Raw genomic sequence first — 23,393 nt, forward strand, 5'->3', positions numbered from 1 at the left:
CTTCATGACAAAGAACCCAAAAGCAAATGCAACAAAAACAAAGATAAATAGGTGAGCCTTAATTAAACAAAAGAGCCTCTGCACAGCAATAGGAACAGTCAGCAGAGTAAACAGACAACCCACAGAGTGGGAGAAAATCTTCACCATCTACACATCTGGCAAAGGACTAATATCCAGAATCTACAAGGAACTCCAACAAATTAGCAAGAAAAAAACAAACAATCCTATCAAAAAGTGGGATAAGGACATGAATAGACAATTCTGAAAAGAAGACATACAAATGACCAACAAACATATTGAAAAAAAATGCTCAATATCACAAATGATCAGGGAAATACAAATCAAAACCACAATGCGATACTTTATTCCTGCAAGAATGGCCATAATTAAAAAATCAAAAAACAGTAGATGTTGGCATAGATTTGGTGAAGAGAGAACACTTCTACACTGCTGGTGGGAATGTAAACTAGTACAGCCACTATGGAAAACAGTGTGGAGATTCCTTAAAGAACTAAAAGTACAACTACCATTTGATCCAGCAATCCCACTACTGGGTATCTACCCAGAGGAAAAAAGTCATTATATGAAAAAGATACTTTCACACACATGGTTATAGCAGCACCATTCACAACTGCAAAAATATGGAACCAACCCAGATGCTCGTCAATCAGTGAGTAGATGAAGAAACTGTGGTATATTTATATGATGGAATACTACTCAGCCATAAAAATGAATGAATTAATGGCATTTGCAATGACCTGGATAAGATTGGAGACTATTATTCTAAGTGAAGTAACTCAGGAATAGAAAATCAAACATTGTATGTTCTCACTCATAAGTGGGAGCTAAGCTATGAGGATGCAAAGGCATAAGAATGACACAATAGACTCTGGGGACTCAGGGGAAAAGGGTGGGAAGGGGGTGAGGAATAAAAGACTACAAGTAGGGTGAAGTGTATACTGCTCAGGTGATAGGTGCACCAAGATCTCACAAATCACCACTAAAGAACTTACCCATGTAACCAAACACCACCTATTCCCCAATAACCTATGGAAATAAAAAAAAAAAAAAAAAAAAAAAAAAAAAAAAAAGAGAGAGAGAAAATAAGGCAAGGTCAAGAGTGATAGTTCTGTTAGACAGAATGGTTAGGGAATTTATCTCTGAAAAAGTAACACTCAAGGAGATTTTAGAAGGAAAGATAGAAGCAATACCTGTGGCTCTCTGAAGGAAGGGTGCTCCAAGAGGAGGGAACAGCAAGTGTAAAGGCCTAGAGGAAAAAGGATGCTCTTCTTGTTGCCAGGACAGCAAGAAAACCAAGGAAATTAGAATAGAATGATGGACAGTAGTGGCAAGAAATGGAATCAGAAACACAAATAGCAGCCAAGGACTGGTGGGTCATGAAAAGGGCTTTGGCTTATATTCTGAGTGAAACAGAGACCCATTAATGGTTTTAAGCAGAGGAGAGGCATGACCTGACTTAATTTTTAAATGATCACTTGAATTTTTGTTTGGGTAAAAACCCACAGTGAGGTAAGAAGGGGGAGCAAAGCTAAAAACAGGGAAACCCACGACAGGGAAACTGCACTTTTCAAAGTAACACATGAAGGTGGTTTGAACAGAGATGGAAATTGGTGAAATGGTGTAAAGTAGTCAGATCCTGACTATACAGGTAGAGTCAACAGAACGTGTTGGAGGATTGGTTATTCCTTTTCTCTGTTGTTTCTAGTGTTTCCTTCATTCCTTAAAGTTAGGCAAGATTAAGTCCTTTTGGGTTTCACATTTATTTTTAAAGATTGCTAAGCAGTGGAAAATGATGACATTTAAGTTTTATCTCTTTTCTATTACCTATTATTGAACAGCAAGATAGGTAACAGATATGAAGACTAGCAAAGTATCTTCAAGGGCCCAGAAATGAAAATAGTTACACCTTAGATCTGTACAGGATGAACCTCTACTGCTAGGACTATTAGCACAGTCGACTCTGCCTGGGCACTATAATACTAAAGCATTATATGGGAATATTGAGGGCTTAATAAACAACCACACACACCAAGTTCTGAAAATTAGTCAATCATGAACTCCAGCACTATTATTTTTAAAAGGGGAGCAAATAAAGTACAGTGAAACTATTATATACATATTTTGTATTTGTACATATACATGTATATTGATATACATGTGTATATACATATATACACATACTACATATATTACATGTACATATACTACATATACTACATGTATACGTAGCATATGTGTACACCTATATACACGTACGTATACGTGTACACATATATGCACTTTTCTTAATTTTAGTTGTATTGTTTTCAGATATAGTTAGGTAAAATTTAATTTTCTTTGTTTGCCTAATTTTCCCACAAAATTTAATACATTTTATAGGATTTCAGCCACAAAATAGGCTACCATTAAAAAGAAACAATCAGAGAATAGAAAATTGACTTTTTGGGAATTAAATTTCAACTAACAAAAATATCAAAAGTTGAGAAAATAAAATATTCAGAGATAAACAGATTAAAAATATGTGAGGGAACTTAATAAATAAGAAAAATCAGTTCACAAGTTCCAATGCACCATTAACCTGAGTTTCATAAAGATAGGGAGAAAAAAAGAAGAAATGATCAAAGGTACAATGGAAGAAAAGTACCTAAAGCTAAATAAAGACAGTTGTTTCCAGATTGTACAGAATCATGAAGTCCTGAGAAGAATACATTTTAACAGAGCCATATCTGGAGAAATTTCAGAAGTGAAAAGATAAAGATCCTAATAAACGTGTGAATAGGGAAAAAAGTTATCTAAGAAAGACAGAATCAGATTGGCATCAGATATCTATCTCATAAGCAATACTAGATGAAAGGTAACAATGTACCAATGTTTCCCAAGTTCTGAGAGAAAGTTACTTTGAACTTACGGTTCTAATCACAATAATTTATGAATGCACTATGAGGAAAAATAAAAGGTATTTTGAACATGTAAGGACTCAGCACAATATTTGTAAAAACCTTTTTTTTTTTAAGAAGAAAAACAGTAGTAAAAAGAAAAATAATAATCAAATACAAAGACATGAGACTAAAGCAATAATAGACATAGCCGGGAGAAAAATGAGAAGAAACTCTAAATTAGAACAGAAAAATCAGACTTCAAGAAGAAAGTGTATTTCATTCATCAAATGGTATAATTAAGAAATCTGAAAAAATCATTGTGATATGATGAAAATGTTTCTTCTGTCAACAAGAAAAATGCAATTAAAAATTTCAAGAAAACTGGAATGCTTACAGGAAAATCTAAGTCCAAATGTGAAAGAAACAAAAATGTGGCATAATTTTGAGGAACTGAAAGAATTTAGCAAAAGGGAATCCATTTTACCCTAATGCTTAAAGTAGCATCCTTAGAACAAGCTAAGTTTTAGTGTCACAGGATCAGTTTTTCCTTTTCTACATGTTCAACCATACTGCTTGGTGTTACAGTGAATTTTATTTATTACAATCATGACATTGTAAATGATGGGTTTTCTTCTTCAGTTAGCACTGAGAAATGAAGCACAAGAGAATTAACTATAGATGCAAACCAGAATATAAATATTATAAATTTAGCAATAGGAAGTAATGATATGGAATACAGGAGTTCACAGAAGGCAAGAAAAGTAGCTGGAATTGAAGAATATTAACTTTCACATCTTACATAGTGGAGACTCAGAAAGGTATGGTCTGACACTGATAAATAATTTTTTAAAGCAAATGCATTATTGTGGGTAAGAATAATAAAGGCATACTTATGACTGTAGTATTTAAAATAGTTTTTTTTTGTTTGTTCGTTAGCATGCTCCTATGTATTTTGAAAAGTTACTGTGGAAACTAAGCAACCAATCAAACATTTCATTTAGTGTTCTGTATTTCCCTAAGTGCAAACTTAGAAAGGTACTCAAGAGTCTCCCAACTTATACATAGCAATAATCAGTAAGTGTTATTGAGGGTCTGCTATTCATTTGCTTGCACGATAATTATTGTGGGAAATTCAATAGATATACAAGATGTGATCCTAGATCTCAAAGAAACTTCAATCTCAATGAAAGTTAACAGTTTCTGACATATAAATAATGTATTTTTAAACCATTAACTATTTTAAGAGACACTCAAAAACATCTTTCACATGGGCCCAAAATTCCGTGACACTGCCATGTAAGGAATTTCCATTCTCACAGGAAGCTCCTGATTAGCACACCAAGACAATTATCTTTTTTTTTTTTTTTTTTTTTTTTTTTTGAGAGGGAGTCTCCCTCTGTTACCCAGGCTGGAGTGCAATGGCATGATCTCAGCTCACTGCAACCTCTGCCTCCTGGGTTCAAGTGATTCTCGTGCCTCAGTCTCCTGAGTGGCTGGGATTTCAGGCACCCGCCATCACACCTGGCTAATTTTTGTATTTTTTAGTAGAGACGGGGTTTCGCTATGTTGGCCAGGTTGGTTTCAAACTCCTGACCTCAGGTGATCTGCCTGCCTCAGCCTCCCAAAGTGCTGGAATTACAGGTGTGAGTCACCACACCCGGCCGACTATCATCTATCTTTAAGCAAGGTATGCCAAAATTTTGTCTCTTCTTTCTAAAAATATGATATAAAATAGAGGAAAAACCAGTAATATCTACAGACCTTAGTACTTTCTAAATAATGCCTGCTATCGTTTAATATTTCTATGGACAAACTTGTATCCTTTCATTGTATCTAATAAAGACAATAAAGGATGATGGTGAAAGGATGGTACTACGAGCTCATAATTTATATCTTGATTGAAACAATAAAAGGGATGGAAGTAATCCTTCATCTCTCCCCCGTGAGCCAATCTTCAGAGGCTGTGCTGTTACACTTGTGCAATCTCCCTGTCAGGTCCCAATACTGAGAAAGCTATGTCAACTCTAGCACCTGTTCAGGCAACTGGGAACTCACACCTTTTGAGCAGAGGCTAGAAGCATCCTGGGAAATTCCTCAACTGACCGGTCTATGAGTCCTATTAATTTTCATCTCATTATGCTTTTAAAAAAATCAAAGTATTGATTATTTCCTATGAGCCTCTATATTCCAGAAGGGTAAAGACAATGGCTTTCTTCTTGCCTGATACACAGTTGCTCAACACATGCTTGAAGAGTAAACAAATATTCGTTCAATCACTACAATTTTGCCAAGTAACATGCTGGCTGTTTTATTTATGTTACTTCATCTGATCCTCTCAGTAATCCAAGAGATAAGAATTATTAGTTGTTCTCATTTTACAGGTGGAGAAAGTCAGGATTCTAAACTAGATCTTCCTATTGCATGATCTCACTTACATGTAGAATCTAAAGAAGTCAAACTCATACAAGCAGGGAGTAACATGGTGGTTGCCATGGGCTGGGTAGTAGGGGAAATAGGTTGGTCAAAGGGTACACAGCTTCAGTTATACCAGACGAATATTTAATATATTCTGGAGATCTAATGTACATCATAGTGATTACAGTTACTACTGTTTGGTATCCTTGACTACATTTGAGTAGCTCTTAAGTGTTCTCACCATAAATACAAAAAAATGACTGAGAGGTGATGGACATGTGAATTAGCTTGATTGTAAAATCACTTCACAATGTATATGTATATTAAAACATCACATTGTATCCCTTAAATATGTACAGTTTTGTCCACTGTTTACTTGTCAATTATACCTCAATAAAGCTGGAACACACACATATACACTCTTGAATCTTTCTAGCTCCAAACACCAGACTATTTGTTGGCATACAACTGTTTAAGAGTTGATTTACATTGATTATGAACAAAGAGACAATGGAGATTTACAAATAGGGAGATGCCATAGATAATTCAAAATTTATAGAGAAGTTATTTAACCCCATGTCTTGGTTTCTTCCTTAGTAAAGTGGGGAGAGAAATAGCACCAACAAAAATATAGATGATGTAAGAATTAGATAATCTCTGGAAAGTGCTTAGCATGGTACTTAACCCAACATAAGAACTTAATCAATAGTAGCTATTATTAGAAATATACATGGCTTTTACGCTATTTGAGGCAACTGACTTTACCTTCCCATGCCTTCGTTTTCTCATCTGTGAATGCAAGGAATGGGATTAATGAGTCTCTAAAGTCCTTTCGGCTGGTAACAATCCATGATTGTATGTTTGAAAATAAACTACATTTTTGATGAATTGTTTACTGAAATACTGAAGTGAAGGTGGTGGCAATCCAGGTGGCAGTGTCTTATAAGCAGTTAGAAACAGCTCTAGTTTACAAATCTAGATCTAAAATATAAAAATATATTCAAACACACACATACATACACAGAATTAAATCTGTAATTCAGGGAAAAAGATGAAAAGCTCAAAAAAGGTAGATTAAAAAGTCTGATAATTTGTTACAAGCAGGAAAAAGAGTTTAAAACAGGTATTTTAAACGTTCATAATTTGTGATAGAAAATTTATTCTTAATTGAAAAATTTATAGTCTCCTGATTTTTACATTTTTTCCTCATCCTTTTAGACAATTATCCATGCTAAGCACAGTTGCTGGTGTTTAGTTCAATAAATACCACTAGTTTATCATTGCATATTTTCCAAAATTACTTCTCACCTTTTCCTTCTCTTTATCATTAAGCTATCACACAAAAGGGGATTCTCTCCCCATATTATTGCAGATATAGGCTCTTCAACAGAATCCTAATGTTAAGCAAAATAGTTCTATACAAACAGTGATTTTGGAAAGTATTTCTATATGTAATACGAATGGCATATTTTCACAAATAAAATGTAAATAATAGATACACACTTAAAACAAGAAAATGCAGCTTTTGCTCCAACTCTCTGTTTATATGAAGGTATGCAGCAACGTTATTAATAAAGATGGTGAAGTTACTATACTAGCTTCTAAAAGAGTTTGAGTCAGCTTGATTATGAAAGACAGTAACACTCCTCAGGGCTTGTCACCTTCGGTTCTTGAATACTAAAGTGCTTACTTGCTTGTCAGGGTTAAAAGCTACTATTTTAAGTTCAAAGTGAAAAGCTCCTTTCAGGTGGTAATGATAGTTTAAAATAAACAATGTGAGGCAGGTAAAAGCCTCCTTTAGGCATCTACCATGTTTCCCCTTCAGTCAGGACAGTGCTTTCTTATTCTGTATCAATATTCATGATCCAGGTCATTAAACAGTTAGTGAGACAGACACCACTCTTTATCCCTGTACCCCACTGTTAAACAACTGCAGGCTTCAGAATTCTGGAGCTGTGTGTAAATATGAAAGCTCCATGTGTTTGACCCATGTGGGAAGGCATTAGGGTAACCTGGGACTCCTATGCAAGAGAGAACTCCCTCGCACGAATGTTACCATCACGAAGCAAACTGTTTGTTTTGTGTGTTTGGTGCCTCAGTTGTCTTCTACAGGAACCATATAAAAGTAGTTTATGCAAAAAACCCCGAAGGTTTTGTGCACCTTCAAGATATTAGGGAAAATGCAAGACATCAGTATATTTTCGTTTTATATTTCTAGACAGAGACTTTTACTATAGTCTGTTTACCACTTCTACCAAAGAGGATTCAGCTTAAATATGAAAAGTTCAAAACACATACACACACTTAGTAGTAACTGAAAAAAGATGAACAGCCTAAAATTTCCACATTGCTCCTTGGTATGCATCACATTCAATCTACCATTTTGATATTTTATAATACAGAGACAACTGTCACTCAGTCTCATCTTTATGAAGATAGTCTATGCACTGAATACATCAATGTTTATTGCCTGCTTGCTCCTTCAAGTGAAACTAAAGTACAGTCAAATGAAAGTTATATTTAAATCCTTTTAGCAGAAATTCATTAACTTATAGCCTTAATCAAATTCTGAGCACTTGCAGCTTATATCCATATATGATTTACTGTGAAATGGAGGTCTGAGAAAGAAGGAAAATATTAATGTTCTAATATAAGATAAGATGATTTTTGTTAATGCTCAAGAGTGTTCAGTCACGGCTCTGCTCTGTGCAGGAAAAGTACACCCATAAGTAATTTCACCCAAGCTTTTACTATTTAGGCCGAGGATAATTGAGAGAAATACATCATTTCTAGTCCGGCACTAAAAAAGCAAGTTGATAAATCAAGCAAATAAGAACTTTTAAAAATCTACAACCTACTCTCACCATATCTTAATTCAATGTATCGGAAATGTACAATAATAAATTGTAAGTGATAAACACTAAATAAGTAATATCTTTTCATACCCAGAAGGCTGTTTTTGCTCTGCAACAGAATGAAAAAATATCTATCCTTAGATTTCATTGTTAAATGAGTCACTCTTTTGGTAATTTCTTCTAAATGAGAACAGCTTTAGATGTTAAATGGCTAAAACCTGAGTTTCCATATGTAAAAGATTTGGTCAGATAATATTTAAATTATGTCAAATATAAAGTTTTCTTATACCAAATATTACTTAAAGAAAAACACCTGTAATCCCAGCACTTTGGGAGGCTGAGGTGACTGGATCACGAGGTCAGGCATTCAAAACCAGCCTGGCCAAGATGGTGAAACCCCGTCTCTAGTAAAAATACAAAAATTAGCTGGGTGTCATGGCAAGTGACTGTAATCCCAGCTACCCGGGAGCCTGAGGCAGAGAATTGCTGGAACCCAGGAGGTGAAGGTTGCAGTGAGCTGAGATCGCTCTGCTTCACTCCAGCCAGGGCAACAGAGGCAGATTCTGTCAAAATAAATAAATAAATAAATAAAAATAATTTAAAAAAACAGATTTGGTGATTGGTTTAGCTCTTGGGAAAAGATCCTTTATTTTTTAAAAACATGTCATTTATAGTATCACATTTCAAAGACTGATTTTTTCTATCTTTAGAAAGGTAGTGTAATTACAAAAGTAAATTCTATGAAAGAAGCAGTCAAATGAGCTAACTTTTCAATTAACTATAAATTTCATCTTTCATGATCTAATTTCAATTCTTTGTTAGGCAAGAAGCCTTCTATTTTGGATGATCAATGATGACATCCATCTCAAATGATCCTTAGATGCAATACAAAAAGAACTCAAATTCTGTTCATACTTTAAATATTCAAACCAGTCTGCTTACAGCTAAAGAATAGCACCAATACACATACACCAAATACACATGGTTAGACATTTAAATTCTTGATGCCTTATTTTTTTTAATTTCAACTTGCTTTGTATTGATAAAAATAAATGAAAAGCTCTAAAAATCAATTTGGGATAGAAGACACATTCCCTAAATATAGAGACTTAAGGCTTTGTTGTCGTTGTTTTAGCTCTAGGTCTTGATATGAAATTAAAAATGAAGGAGGGTTGAGAGAATTTACCGAGGATGCGGAAAGGGGAGAGACAGGTATAATAGTATACTAAGGAGCATGATTAACCAAGAGTTTTCTTGAGTGTTTTCTGTTCCGACTGTTTAGTTTGGGAAGTCATTCATGAATTCTCTTGCTTTTTAAGATGCTTACAAATATCAACTTTTTTTTTTTTTTTTTTTTTTTTGAGACGGAGTCATGCTCTGTCGCCCAAGCTGGAGTGCAATGGCGCGATCTCGGCTCACTGCAACCTCCGCCTCCCGGTTCAAGCGATTCTCCTGCCTCAGTCTCCCAAGTAGCTGGGATTACAGGCTTCTGCCGCCACGCCCGGCTAATTTTTGTATTTTTAGTAGAGACGGGGTTTCACCGTGTTGGCCGGGATCGTCTTGATCTCTTGACCTCATGATCCACCCGCCTCGGCCTCCCAGAATGCCGAGATTACAGGCGTGAGCCACAGCGCCCGGCCAAGATGTAATTTTTTAAAGGCATTTTGTGAGGCTGGGAGGCAGGTATGCAAACCTCACGGAAATAACAAGGGTACTGTGAATTATAATCAGATCCAAAGCATCATCTGCTCACATTTCCCCACATCACAAAAATGGTTTGGCATGACTAGTTCTGTTTGCTGCAGGGCATAAAAAGATTAATCTTAGCCGAGTGCGGTGGCTCACGCCTGTAATCCCAGCACTTTGCGGGGCGAGGCGGGCGGATCACCTGAAGTCGGGAGTTCACCACTAGGCTGACCAACATGGAGAAACCCCCTTTCTACTAAAAATACAAAATTAGCTAGGCGTGGTGGGGCATGCCTATAATCCCAGCTACTTGGGTGGCAGAGGCAGGAGAATCGCTTAAACCGGTGAGGCGGGGTCGCAGTGAGCCGAGATCGCGGCGCCATTGCACTCCAGCCTTGGCAACGAGAGCGAAACTCCGTCTCAAAAAAATAAAAATAAATAAATAAATAAAAATAAAAAAGATTAATCTTGTATTTAGGCACAGCTTTTGAGGGTTTTGTAGGAAAACCGTGCGTTAGGGAAGATCCTGACCCAAACACCTTGATCTTTGGTTCATGACCCTATCAGAGTCAGACAAGGGCTCGCTGACCATGAATTAAACTGTGTTGATTCCTCCGCCCACAGACACTCAAAGCTTACTCTCTCCACTGTTACATAAGAGTCTCTGGAATCCTAGGATAGTGTTTGTAAATAGTGCTGCCACGTGCACGGTACCCACGTGTCAAATGTTGATGTGACCGCGTGTAACTGGAAGGAGAGAAAGCTTCTACAATTTCCAAAGAGAAACCTACTATTTTTTGGCCCTAAAAATGATCATACAGATGTCAAGGAATTATCTCTAACTAAGAGTGATTTTTCTTTTCTTTTCTTTCTTTCCAAAAAAAAGAGGAAGAACTGGAATTTTTTTTTCCTGTTGCATTTATTGTAATCTAAATTAACTGCTCTACCTAATTCAATTTAGGATCAGTTTTATAATTTCAGCAATCCATTCTGAATGCACTTTCTACTTCCTCTATTTGCAAGACTTATTCTTGCTTGCTCATTTACTTTAGTGTAAACTGGGATATGAGAGATGGATTACATAAAAACCAGAGATATACACTAAGTAGGCAAATGACTTACAAAGTTATAATTTACACCCAATTAAATTACAGCATGACCTATTCAGCATTCAATGGCTTTCCATGGGTGAAGAAAAAAAAAAAAGTATTTTACCTCTCTTCCTATCTCAGATTTCACCTTCATCTACATTTATTATATCTTTTACAGTGGGTTTGTGAACAGAAAACAAGTAAACTCCATTCCTTAAACACTTGAATTCTTATCAATACTAGAGAAAAATTTCAATGTCAACAACTAAGTTTTTAACTCCTAAATATAAAGAGTTTCCAAAAAACCCTGAGGATTAAGGCATGACTAATTATAACAATGCAAAAAAAAAAAAATTAAATGAAGAAAAACTGTCAGTAGTAAATTAAACTCAATGTATTTTTAAAAATATTCTGACTTCAACAAAACCCAAGAATTGTCTTTAAAGTCACTTTAAAATGCCATACCCTAGATTTCCCATGCTCTTGAAAAACATGTTGATAAAAATGTTTTAAAATTACAATATATGTTTAAAAAATTAGTTGATGTCCACAAAATTTCTTATTTGAAACAAGAACCACATTTTTTTTTTAACAGTAAATAAGTTGTTTCAAAGTAAATAAGTTGTAACAGTAAATAAGTTGGTATTGGAGTGGTGGCTCATGCCTGTAATCCCAGTACTTTAGGAAGTGGAAGTGGGTGGATCACTAGAGGTCAGGAGTTCAAGACCAGCCTAGCCAACATGGCAAAATGCTGTTTCTACTAAAAATGCAAAAATTAGCCAGGCATGGTGGCTGGCACCTATAATCCTAGCTACTCGGGAGGCTGAGACAGGAGAATCGCTTGAACCCAGGAGAAGGAGGCTGCAGTGAGCCAGGATCATGCCACTGCACTCCAGCCTGGGCAAAAGAGTGAGACTCTACCAAAAAATATAAAATAAAAAAAAAAAAAACAGAAATTTTTAGTTCCCAGTTACTAACCAAATGTCTTTTTCAAGTTTGCTTTTCAGTAGAAATACATAATTAAATCTTAGCCATTAATAAGGTGAGCCAAAAGCAAAATGTCTATTAGATTTGCTTTCTGCCAGTGTTTTTCCACAAGCTGTAATGTGGGAGACAACTCCAAAAGTAAAGTACAACCTTGTTTTACATTCAACTTAGGTAGATAATATAACTTCACTGGAGAAAAAAACATTTCAGTGGCTAAATTGGAAGAAAGATAAAATTGACAAGACAAAGTTTAAAGTATGTTTTTTCCTGCTACAATGTATCTGTTTGTACTAAAATAATTATTTACTAAAATAAATAATTTATGTGGTAAGAATCTTTAGTTGTGAGATTTTTTCTTCCTTCATTTTTGAAAGGTACCCACTTATGGTATTCTTCTTTTCATCAGTTACATTTGGTATATTAAAATAGGAATGTAAATGAATTAACATTTTAATAACTCAATTCACGTTTTAAGATGTTCACTCTGATTTGATGAACTATCAGATACTGTATTTGTCAAAATGGTTTCTTCTTCTGTTATAATGTATATAGTAGAGTACACAGTAGAACAAACAAAAAGCTAATAATCATCTGAACTAATTACAAGCTGCTAAAAGTGATCCTTTTAATGCAAATATCATGAAAAGTTATAAAAGAGCTAACTTTACAGTCAATGGAAAATATAAAAATTCTATAACTTCAAAGCAAGAGACTTCAAACAAAAGCAGGAAAAGTGCTAAAAGAACAAACAGGTTAAAAAAATTAATAAGACGAGGACAGCATATTATGGATATAATCTGGGTGTGGTATCACTGTATTACTCTCAAATTCTGGTGCTCTACTTCAGAGGCAGCACAACTAATAATTATGGTAATTTTTAATGAGTGCCCTTCTTAGTGCAGCCAGGTAAGAAAAACAGGAGGAATAACTCAGATACCATGCTATGTTATCTGGCTTTCATTATCCCTATTGAAGCTTTTTTTTTTTTAATGCATTATCTATTTCAGGAGAAACTACTATAATAATAACTCATTTGAGAGATGGATGAATGTTCTCATTAATGTATAATGTGGACATAGAAGCTAGATTTAACACTGCATCAAGAAAATAAGTGATTTGGTAAGGCAGGTTTTAGCAATGGCTAATGAGGCACGACAACTGTAATTAAAATTACCATTACTTTTACCCACCCACAGAACAAACTGTGACAAATCTCAAAATGTTAAAAGTAGCAAATTAAAAATATCAATACTCTGTATGGCATACCTAAATGTCAGACTGCCTGCATTTCTATGCCTGAACATAGGCAATTCCCTTTGAAGAGAGTAGTACATCAGCAAAAATTCAGCCCATTTTTCTTCTTTTGAATATGGTGTATCTTCCGTATAAATTACTTATAAAAAGCAAAGCTAAAAATTAACAACAAATCAAAATATTCCTAATATGTGAGAACAGATTTACATTTTTTGGAAGGGCGTTAAAAAGCAAAGATGAAGTACGACACTCAAACTTGTGAACAACTTTTTTAGAATTATAGAGATACTAGTATAAAAATTTATAGTCAGCTGAGGCGGTTCCCAAAGTTTTAAGAGAAACAAGAGAGGGCGAAGATAAGTAAGCTACTCATTTCTCCAGTAAGGAGAACAGAACCTAAATTATATTTTACTGCTTTCCATAACCATCACTACACCAACTTCTTGAGGGGTCTAACATGAGCATCTATCTTGGGCTTGCCACACATATTCAACAAATCTACAAATAGATGCTATGATCATACTCTTAAAAAGCAAAATTCTATAGTTACTCATTGAAAAAGTGATCATAACAATTATATAAAGACAATATACTTCCTTATAGGGTACAATCACATATTTATCTTAAATATGTCTCTGAACCTTAGCCTAAAGCTCAATGTTTCCAGATCAGTGAATTTTCTCCATTCTGGTTATCAGTCATGGTCCCAAGGTATGGGATCCAACTGGCTGCAACCCAACGTTCTCATGAGAATAAAAAGGGAGAGAAGCATTGCAAAACAAGAATGTCCGGTATCTAGAATTACATAAGGTTAGAAATTCAAATACAATCAACCCCAAGTAATTCACCCTGTGTGTCCAAAACTACAAGTCATAGTTCCATAGGGACTAGTGCTAAAAATCTGCACTCATTTTACCATTAAGCGGTTTGTAGAAGTTCTGCTGGTATTTGTAAATACTTGTGGCCACGCGTAGCAAAGATGGAAAGCCATCATCATTCGGGCCCTAACCATTTCTCATTTTGTCCTGGCATTATGAAGACTGCTGCAGAGCAATTCCCTTTTCAACCTTATTTTACATCTTCAACATGTCACAACATCAGTTAACAGAAAAAGAGTCACTTGCTTAAGCCCTATGAGATACTTTGCCATTTTAATTTTAAGATCTGAAACATGACAAGTGGAGATATCAACAGTTAACAAACTCAAAGTTTTGAAGTTTATTCTCTGCCCTGCATTGCCCTTCTGTTTTCGCATAGATAAGACATTAATACCCCCCCAAATCTAGTAATTTGTTATTATTTGTAGATTAAACTGCACTTTGTAGCAATTCAAACAAGAACAGCAATTTTTATAGATATTCCTTTTTTTTTTTTTTGTGAGAGAGAGGGTCTTACTTTGTCACCCAGGCTGAAGTGTGGGGGCACCAACATGACTCACTGCAGCCTCAACTTCCCAGGCTCCAGCTATCCTCCCGCCTCAGCCCCATAAGTACCTAGAACTACAGGGATGTGCAACCACACCCAGCTAACTTTTGCATTTTTTGTAGAGATGGGGTTTTGCCATGTTGCCCAGGCTTGTCTCCAACTCCTGAGCTCAAGAGACCCACCCACTTTGGGCTGGCAAAGTGCTGGGATTACAGGTGTGAGCCACCGCGCCCAGTCACATTCCTTTTAACACTTGGGTTACATCCCCTGAACTGAATGGCTGGGTAACTAAAGACATCTGAAAAAGTTTCTTGCACCTATACATTAAGCCCTGTTTACCAAGTCATATAACCTATCACTATCTATTGAATCTTCCCATATAAACTCTAAAGGCTATTGTTATCACGAAACACAATGCCAACTTTTGAGTGATTAAGTATCTTTCTCATCTATAAGAGGATGTTGTCCAGACTAATCTCAAATTCCTGGCCTCCTGCCTTGGCCTCCCAAAGTGCCAGGATTACAGGCATAATAAAACTCCTTAATGCCATCTTCCTAGAAAGATAACGCTTAGCCTCATTCAATCCAAACAGTTCCTGCATTTCTTTTGAATGAGATGTAAGACATTTTCTGACATAACATAAACCAAATAACTCAACTATATTCATTTTTATAACAACAGCTTTTTGAAATATAATTCACATACAATAAATTCATCCTTTTAAAGCATGTAATACAGTGGGTTTTAGCATATTCAAAGAGTTGGGCAATCATTACTATCTAATTATAGAACATTTCATCATCCCCAAAAGAAATCTCATACTTATCAGCAGTCACCTCCCTCCCACCCCTAGCCCCTAGTAATAACTAGCTAACTTTCTGTCTCCTTAGATTTGCCTATTCTGAATGTTACTTAAAATTGAAAGCATATCATATGGGGCCTTTGTTATGCCTCTCAGATTCACCTGTGTCACAGCATTTATCAATAATCCATTCCTTTATATTGCTTAATAATATTTCACTGTATGGATATACCACAATTTGTTTATTCACTCATGACCTGATAGATATTTGGGTAGTTTCCATCTTTTACCATTATTAATAATGCTGTAATGAACATTTGGCTACAAGTTTTCATGTGAACAACTGTATGCATTTTAAATCTCCTTTTATGACTTGTTCTACATAGTCCACATTATACACTTTTACAACTATCAATGATAATGAGGAAGTATAATATAGTGATTAAAAGATTTGGCCCTAGAGACAGACTGCTTAACTCAAATGCTGGCTAAGCCTAAGCCATATATCGGCTGTATGAACTCAAGGAAGTTATTTAACCTCACTGGGCTTCAGTTTCCTCATTCATAAACAGGGATAAGAATAATACCTATCTCTAGGGTTGTGATGAGAATTAAATGACATCAACTTACTCTGTCACAAAGCAACTTAAAATAGTTTTAACATAAAGGCCATTCTATCAAAAAAAAGGACTTCTAAGAAAACAAAAACTTATATTCTGACACACATTTTAATATGGCATAATGGCAAAATCACATGATTGATAAGCTGCTAAACCTTTGTGCTAAACTTCTGTTTTGAGAAAAAAAAGGCTTAAAAATATGTGATCATGTGATTAAAGGGTATAAAACAAAACACACAAAATAAGTACAAGTTAAACTGAGAACATCTGAATAAGATTAGTAGGCCATATCAATGTCAGTATCATGGTTGCGATATGATATTATAGTTTTGCAAAATGTTGCCTCTGGGGGAGATTGAGCAAGTGTATGTGGAATCTCATGTATTATTTCATACAATGGCATATGAATCTATAATTATCTCAATAAATATTTTAATTAAAAATATATGATCCCATATAAGTTTACTAAAAACTATTCACTTTTGCGCTTAAAATGGGTGGCTTTTATAGGGCAACTGCCATAGCCTATAGAAATTAAATGTAAGGAAAACACACCATTACTCCTACCATCATCACATTTTTCTCTTATACATTGAAAATAGATTAGACTGGGCACAGTGGCTCACGCCTGTAATCCCAGCACTTTAGGAGACCGGGGAAGGCAGATCACTTGAGAACAGGAGTACGAGACCAGCCTGGTCAACATGGTGAAACCCTGTCTCTAATAACAATAGAAAAATTAGCCAGGTTTCGTGGGGCACGCTCCTAATCCCAGCTACTCTGGAGGCTGAGACAGGAGAATCACTTGATCCTGGAAGGCAGAGGTTGCAGTGAGCCAAGATCACGCCACTGCACTCCAGTCTAGGTGACAGAGCAAGATACTATCTCGGGTGGGGGGGAAAAAAAAGGAAAAGAAAATAGATTATACTTTTTGTTCTAGTTAAATTGTATGGTTTTTCACTAGTTCTATATCATCCATTAAATATTGACGGAGAGGTCAATAGTAGGTTCTCTTAGGGAATAGAAAGACATAGAAATCAGTGCCTACCTTCCAATAGACAAAAAAGCAATGCAATTTGAAAGAAACATTTGTAGTATTTTTAGTCAAACAACCAGTTCATTTTATATCCTAGACTGTCCTTCAAAAACACTTCATCCCAATTTATTCTTCTCCTATTTATTTATTTATTTTTTTTGAGACAGAGTCGCTCTGTCTCACCCAAGCTGGGGTACAGCAGAGCCATCTCAGCTCACTGCAGCCTCTGCCTCCTGGAGGGTTCAAGTGATTCTGCTGTCTCAGCCTCCAGAATAGCTGAGACTACAGGCATGTGCCACCACACCGGGCTAATTTTGTATGTTTAGTGGAGACAGGGTTTCACCATGTTGGCAAGACTGGTCTCGAATTCCCGACTTCAGGTGATCCACCTGCCCTGGCCTCCCAAAGTGCTCGGATTACAGGTATGAGCCACCACGCCCAGGCTCAAGTGATTCTCGGGCTTCAGCCTCCCAAGTAGCTGTGATTACTGGTGTGCACCACCGTGCCCAGCTAATTTTGTATTTTTAGTAGAGATGGGGTTTCGCCATGTTGGCCAGGCTGGTCTCAAACTCCTGACCTCAAGTCATCCACCTGCCTTGGCCTCCCAAAGTGCTGGGATTATAGGCATGAGTCACTGCACCCAGCCTCGTCTCTTACTTTAATTCTCAGTTTATTTGGAACATGATTTCAAGTCAGTTTAGAGGAACAACTTTCAGTGAGTATAAAGCATTGAGTTCTTAATTTATTTTTATTTTTATTTTTTATTGAATAGAGACAGCTATCTCACTATGTTGTCCAGGCTGGTCTAGAACTCCTGGCCTCAAGTGATCCTCCTGCCTTCACCCCCCGAAGTGAGCCACCACACCCAGCCTGAGTTCTGAATTCTTAAAACTGCAGGTAGGATGATATTATCACTAAATTTATTTTTACATATATTATATATTGAAAATATATAACATATGTAATATATATTATATTGAAAATCCACCTACTATCTGTTCCTTATTTTTGAAGCATGACACATTTAACTACATGTCATTACAAATGAAGAAAACATAAATCAAAGCTGATAGAATGTGCTCTTTTGTTTGTTTGGTTTTGCTGTTGTTGTTACTGTTTGAGATATGGTCTCTCTCTGTTGCCTGGGTTGGAGTGCAGTGGTGTGATCATAGCTCACTGTAACTTAGAATGCTTGAGCTCAAGCCATCCTCCTACCTCAGCCTCCTGAGTAGCTGGGACTACAGGAATGTACCACCATGCCCCATTACTTTTTTAAATGTTTTGTAGAGACTGGCGCCTGGCTGTGTTGCCCAGGCTGGTCTCAAACTCCTGGCCTCAAGTGATCTCCCACCTTGGCCTCCTAAAGTGCTAGGATTACAGGCATGAGACAACACGCCCATCCAAAATTTGTTATTTGGAATGGATAACCAAATAAGTATTCTATTGAGAAAAAGATTATATATCTATTTTAAGTCAGCAAGTCTCTGCAATATACAATATAGGACAAAAATAATGCTGGAAATAAGCAGATATACATAATTCTTTTTGGATTGCAGTCACAGTGATTAACATGCTCTCACTTTCCCCTTTCCCTCCTGGAATCCTTCTCTCCTACTATACACCAAACCAACAGATGTACTGCATAACCTCCTTCAATAATGTCGCAGTATTCACTCAGTTTTGGCAGTGAGTCGAAATAGAAATTGGAGATCTAGACCAAGTAAATACTGTATATTTGGCAAAATCATCTGTGGTTGTGTTCTTCAGCGCAGTTTCCCAGATAACCACCAGCTCTACTTGGCAACTGGTCTTTCCCACAGTTAAGGCTCCAATTGTAAAGTTGGCTTGGGAGATACTCTATTGCTGCTGGGTTTGGTACCATTACTATCCTTAAGAACTACTGTGCAATGGTAGAATAATCATTGACAAAGTGTTATTCTGATGAACAAATACTGACAGCTGGTCCAAAGTTTTAGCCTGTTCCCAAGGTAGGAAACAATTACATTAAAACAGTCTATATGGTTATTTATAAAACAAAGATGACTCTTTCCAGCAATTTGAAATTCCCAGATACGACTATGAAATTCTATTAATAACAAAAAAATTGCATTAGAAGCAATTAAAGCACAAAATGTAGATCTAATATTTTCTAAATATTAGATATTATAAAATACTGACATACAATGTCAAGCGTCCATAACTTTTGAAGGTATTTTATTTCAAGGTAATTTCATAAGAATTCATAAGAATTGACCTACTCAGACTTTGGGCAGGATGGAAAATAAGAGTTTCTGTGAGGTGTGCCTATGAATCATAAGAAGGGCTTCTTAATGAGGTCAGCAAATAAGGAAATACATTTCAATAGTGACATTTGACTTTTAACATTATTTGGGGGTGGAGTCTTAGAAGAATTGATAGGAACTTTTAACTTCAACAAGTGAAACTAAAACATTAACTCTGGTTCTTGTTACCTAATACAAGACCAGTGCCCAGTAAGGACTTTGGAATTCTTTCATAACAACTCCTTGGCAGGTGCACTTCACTTGTTCTGGAAGTGATGTTCACTTGCCAATGTCTAGTAGGACCATGTGCCACTGCCTCGAAATCATATCAATTCCTCTGGCTTCTGGCATAAACTGGCACATCAGACCTAATTAAAGCTTTAAGAAGAGTTTGGCAAATATGACAATTTAAACAAAGCAAGGGACTTCTCTCACTGCAAGTTAATTTCTCATTAATGATTAGTTCAATAAGAAAATAAGCAAAACAATGTCATAGTTAAGAAAAGCTATCTATCTTGTTATTGTCCATTTTCATGCTCCTAAAATTCAATAACCCAAGACAGTCCTATGGAATTTTTGGAGCACTTAGGTAGTACGATCACATATAAGAAAGAACTGAGGATTATGACTTTTATTGTAAACTATCCCATACTTATTAAAATAATTTCTCTTTTCCAACAAAGGATGTTACTTTTATTCACAGGGGTGACTAACACACACATCTCTTCCTTATAATCACTGAAATACTTTATACAGTATTAATTAGCAGCTATTTTCAGCATAAAAGTAGGATGCACAAAATAACAAGAATCTAAATTTGATGACAGGAAAAAACAAGCCTTCATATTCAAAATTATTAACCAATGTAGTTATTCTTATTTATTGAGTGGAAAATGTTGCATCTATTATTAGTTGAATAGCCTGAAGACAGTATATACCACATTTGAAAAGTTGTCTCCAAAAAGTAAATACTAGTTTGTTAGCAAAAGGAATTGTTTTCAATTCGGAATTGCTGGAATAATTAACCATAGTTTTCTCGATAGTTTACCATGAACAGCATTAATAGTAAAATCCTAAGTTTTTTTTTTTTTTTTTTTTTTTTGACAAATAAGAACTAACCAATGAACCGTTTCTATTCCACAGAGATAAGTAATGCTTCTCCCTTGTAATCATGTGAAGGAACCCCGCGTATCAATGATTAAAGCAAACTTAACTACATGAAATTAACAAAGATCATAACAGAAAATTACAAAGTGAACTATCAAGGACAAATAGTTTTGCAAATTCGACTTATGGAGAAATGTCTGTTATTGTGTTTTTCCTTCTATCCTTTTTTAAATCCTATAAATTGTCTTCTAAACTTCAGTTTGATTATCCAACCCTTCAGTAACAGTTCTCTGCTTAACATTTAAAAAATCAATATTTCTTGTGTTTAAATTTATATTCTATTCCAAACATTATTAAGCACATATACAAACATGTAAAAGAACATAACTCCCCTTAGTATTTCAACTTTCCATTAAAATGCAAATGGAATGATTTCATTAGCCAGGCAACAATACCACCAGTCTTACACCAAACCAAACCAATGTCTTTTCTCTGTGAATCCCAACTTCCTTTAAGATACAATCTTATTTCTATGTTGGATCATTTGTTGATGAATATCTTTGAATGTAGGTTTCCCATTATAATCCCTGATTGAAGGCGAAAAAGCACAATGTGTGATTTGAGATATTAAATTCATGAATGTATTCCACTCCCTAAACAGGTAAAATATATAAATATTTCACTAAATTTTACCGCTGGAAAATAAGCCTTTTCTCAATTCCCAAACATTAGATGAAGAAGGGAGAACTCACTCAATGTAATTAAAAGTATATCATGAGGGGAATAACCAGCAAGTAACACTTATATTTCATTTTCGGCCTTTCCAGGAGTCTATCTAGGCCACACTTTATTATGTCATAGGTAGAAAACTCTCCATAGAAACCCTGTTAGCTTAATAAAACTAGACAAGCAGTCCCAGTGAAAAGATTCAGCAAGATGCGAGGAGTCTGTGCGTGCCTGTGTGTGTGTGTGTGTGTGTATGAGAGAGAAGAAAAGAGTAGAGAGGGGACACAGAGAGAAAGGCAGAGAGATGAAAGACCAAAGAGAGAGGCCAAAAGAAAAATTTGGATGGGACTGTTACAAATCTGCTCTTCACTTCTTTGCTGGGACTGGGTTTCATTTCTTTCGGCGCCCCTGACCTTGCAGTCTTGCAACTCTCAACGCTGCGCTCCCCACCCCCTCCCGCCCCCTCCCCGGGCCTGCGCCTGCCTTTGTGTCTGCCTGTCACTTACCAAGGAACCAAACGAAGCTGATTCGGGAGAAGCACAAAGCCGGGACACAGATTTGTCCATAAATTCTCTTACATACATACCCCAGGCTGGAAGGCTCAGCCCAGCGCAGACTTATGTACCTTGAGAAAAGTGAGTTCTGGTCTTGTTTGGGGAACCGGAGAAACTATTCTTTCCTCTTTCACTCAGCGCCGCTAACAAAACGCGCGGACTTAAGAAAAAAAAAACACACACACACACACACAAAACCCCACTCAGTGTACTCTAATTCCACTCCCTGTGACATTCACTTCGTACAGCCCCCTAAAGGGGGATAAGGAGGTAGGAGGAGGCAGACACCAACCCAGACCCAGACCCTACAGCTGATAAAAGGGTAGAAAAACACCGTATCAGTGTTCTCTCTGAGGTTGTTCAGGATAAACGGGAGAGTCGTTTCACTCACACGAGAGAAACGGGGGCAGAGGATTAAAGGGAAAAGTAGTGCCCCCCAAAGCTGAACTATTTTAGAAAGGAAAGCAAATTTAAAAATCACTTTTCTGCGGATTAAAAGGCCGGGAAACCGGCTCGTCGGAGGCACAAAGGTAAGTTTTCTGGGTGAGGAAGGGACGAGCATTAGAAGGAGAGAAGAGCACACAGAACTACAGGTTTAAAAGGGGTATAGGGAATTAAAACTATATTTGTCAGCCATGTTGAAGAGGCTCCAGTAATTTGTGAAGCTTCCCTCTTCCCTCTTGGTATTTGTGGGTGACACTACAGGGTTTGCTCCCCAGTCCCTGGAAGCCCGAGAAAAAACGAAGGGGAGAGGAAAGGGAGAGTTTCGCGGCATAAGAGAAGCGCTCTGACCTCGTTCTCGTCCCTCAGCCTTGCAGCAATCCAGCAGTTGCAGTCGGGTCTCCTTTCTAACAAATCCTAAAGGGCAGCCATCTTGCTTCCTTCTGCTTCTCTACGAAAGCAGCCTAGCCTCCGCATCAATATTCATAAGGCAGTTTGACGTCTGTTCTCATCACTCAGCGGGGCCGGCGTCTCGGGGCGGCCGCGCCGAGGGGGCGGACGTGACTCGCATGCGAGCGGGGCCTGGGCGCGCGGCGCTCGCGAGGAGGCGGCGGCGGCCGCCCGAGCTCTCGCCGCTGCCACTGCCGCTACCGCCGGCTCTCCTCCTCCGCCCGGGCCTCCTCCTGCTCCGCCCCGGCCTCCTCCCGCTCCGCCCCGGCCTGCGCTGCCGCCCTGGGGCCCTCAGCCCTGGCTCCCGGGGAATTAGCCCCCCGCACCGGGCGTCCAGCACAAAGACCGGCGGCACCTGGGGCCGTACAGCCGGGCGCGCAGTGGAGACCTGGGCTGCCCTCACGCCGTGCAGTGGCGCGGAGGGAGTGGTGCGCCCGGATGAGCGCGGGGCGGGGGCCAGGGCTGGCGAGCGCGGGGAAGGGTGCAGCCCTCGGGGACCCCGGGGACCTCGGCGGGTCTCCACCCCCGGGAGAAAACGCAGTGCAGGCGCGAAGGTCGGGGCGAGGTGGGAGGATGGGATGGCATGGGTGCCTGGACAAGGACGTGACATCCAAGATTTCCCTTTGAAACTTTTTGTTAGTCTGCACTCCACCACCACTTCGAGGTCCCGCGCACACGCCCCTGCGCGCACCCACCTCCTCGAGAGTGTATCCGCACGTGCCCTCGCACTGGCCCCCGCCTCCATCCACTGGCACCTCTCT

The 23,393-nt window shown here is 37.5% G+C and overlaps 1 protein-coding gene across 6 annotated transcripts in view; it reads right to left on the bottom strand.

Moving 5' to 3' along the window:
- Positions 1-22,845, bottom strand: part of TET2 (tet methylcytosine dioxygenase 2) — a 132,451-nt gene extending 109,606 nt beyond the window's left edge. For all 6 annotated transcript variants that reach the window (XM_050791474.1, XM_050791470.1, XM_050791473.1 and 3 more), the window contains exon 1: positions 22,534-22,845. The gene's annotated coding sequence lies outside the window, so the exon portion shown is untranslated. The remainder of the gene's footprint in view (positions 1-22,533) is intronic.
- Between the last annotated feature and the right edge of the window lie 548 nt (positions 22,846-23,393).

The sequence above is a fragment of the Macaca thibetana genome, chromosome 5, assembly GCF_024542745.1.
Source record: "Macaca thibetana thibetana isolate TM-01 chromosome 5, ASM2454274v1, whole genome shotgun sequence".
NCBI classification, from domain to species: Eukaryota; Metazoa; Chordata; class Mammalia; order Primates; family Cercopithecidae; genus Macaca; species Macaca thibetana.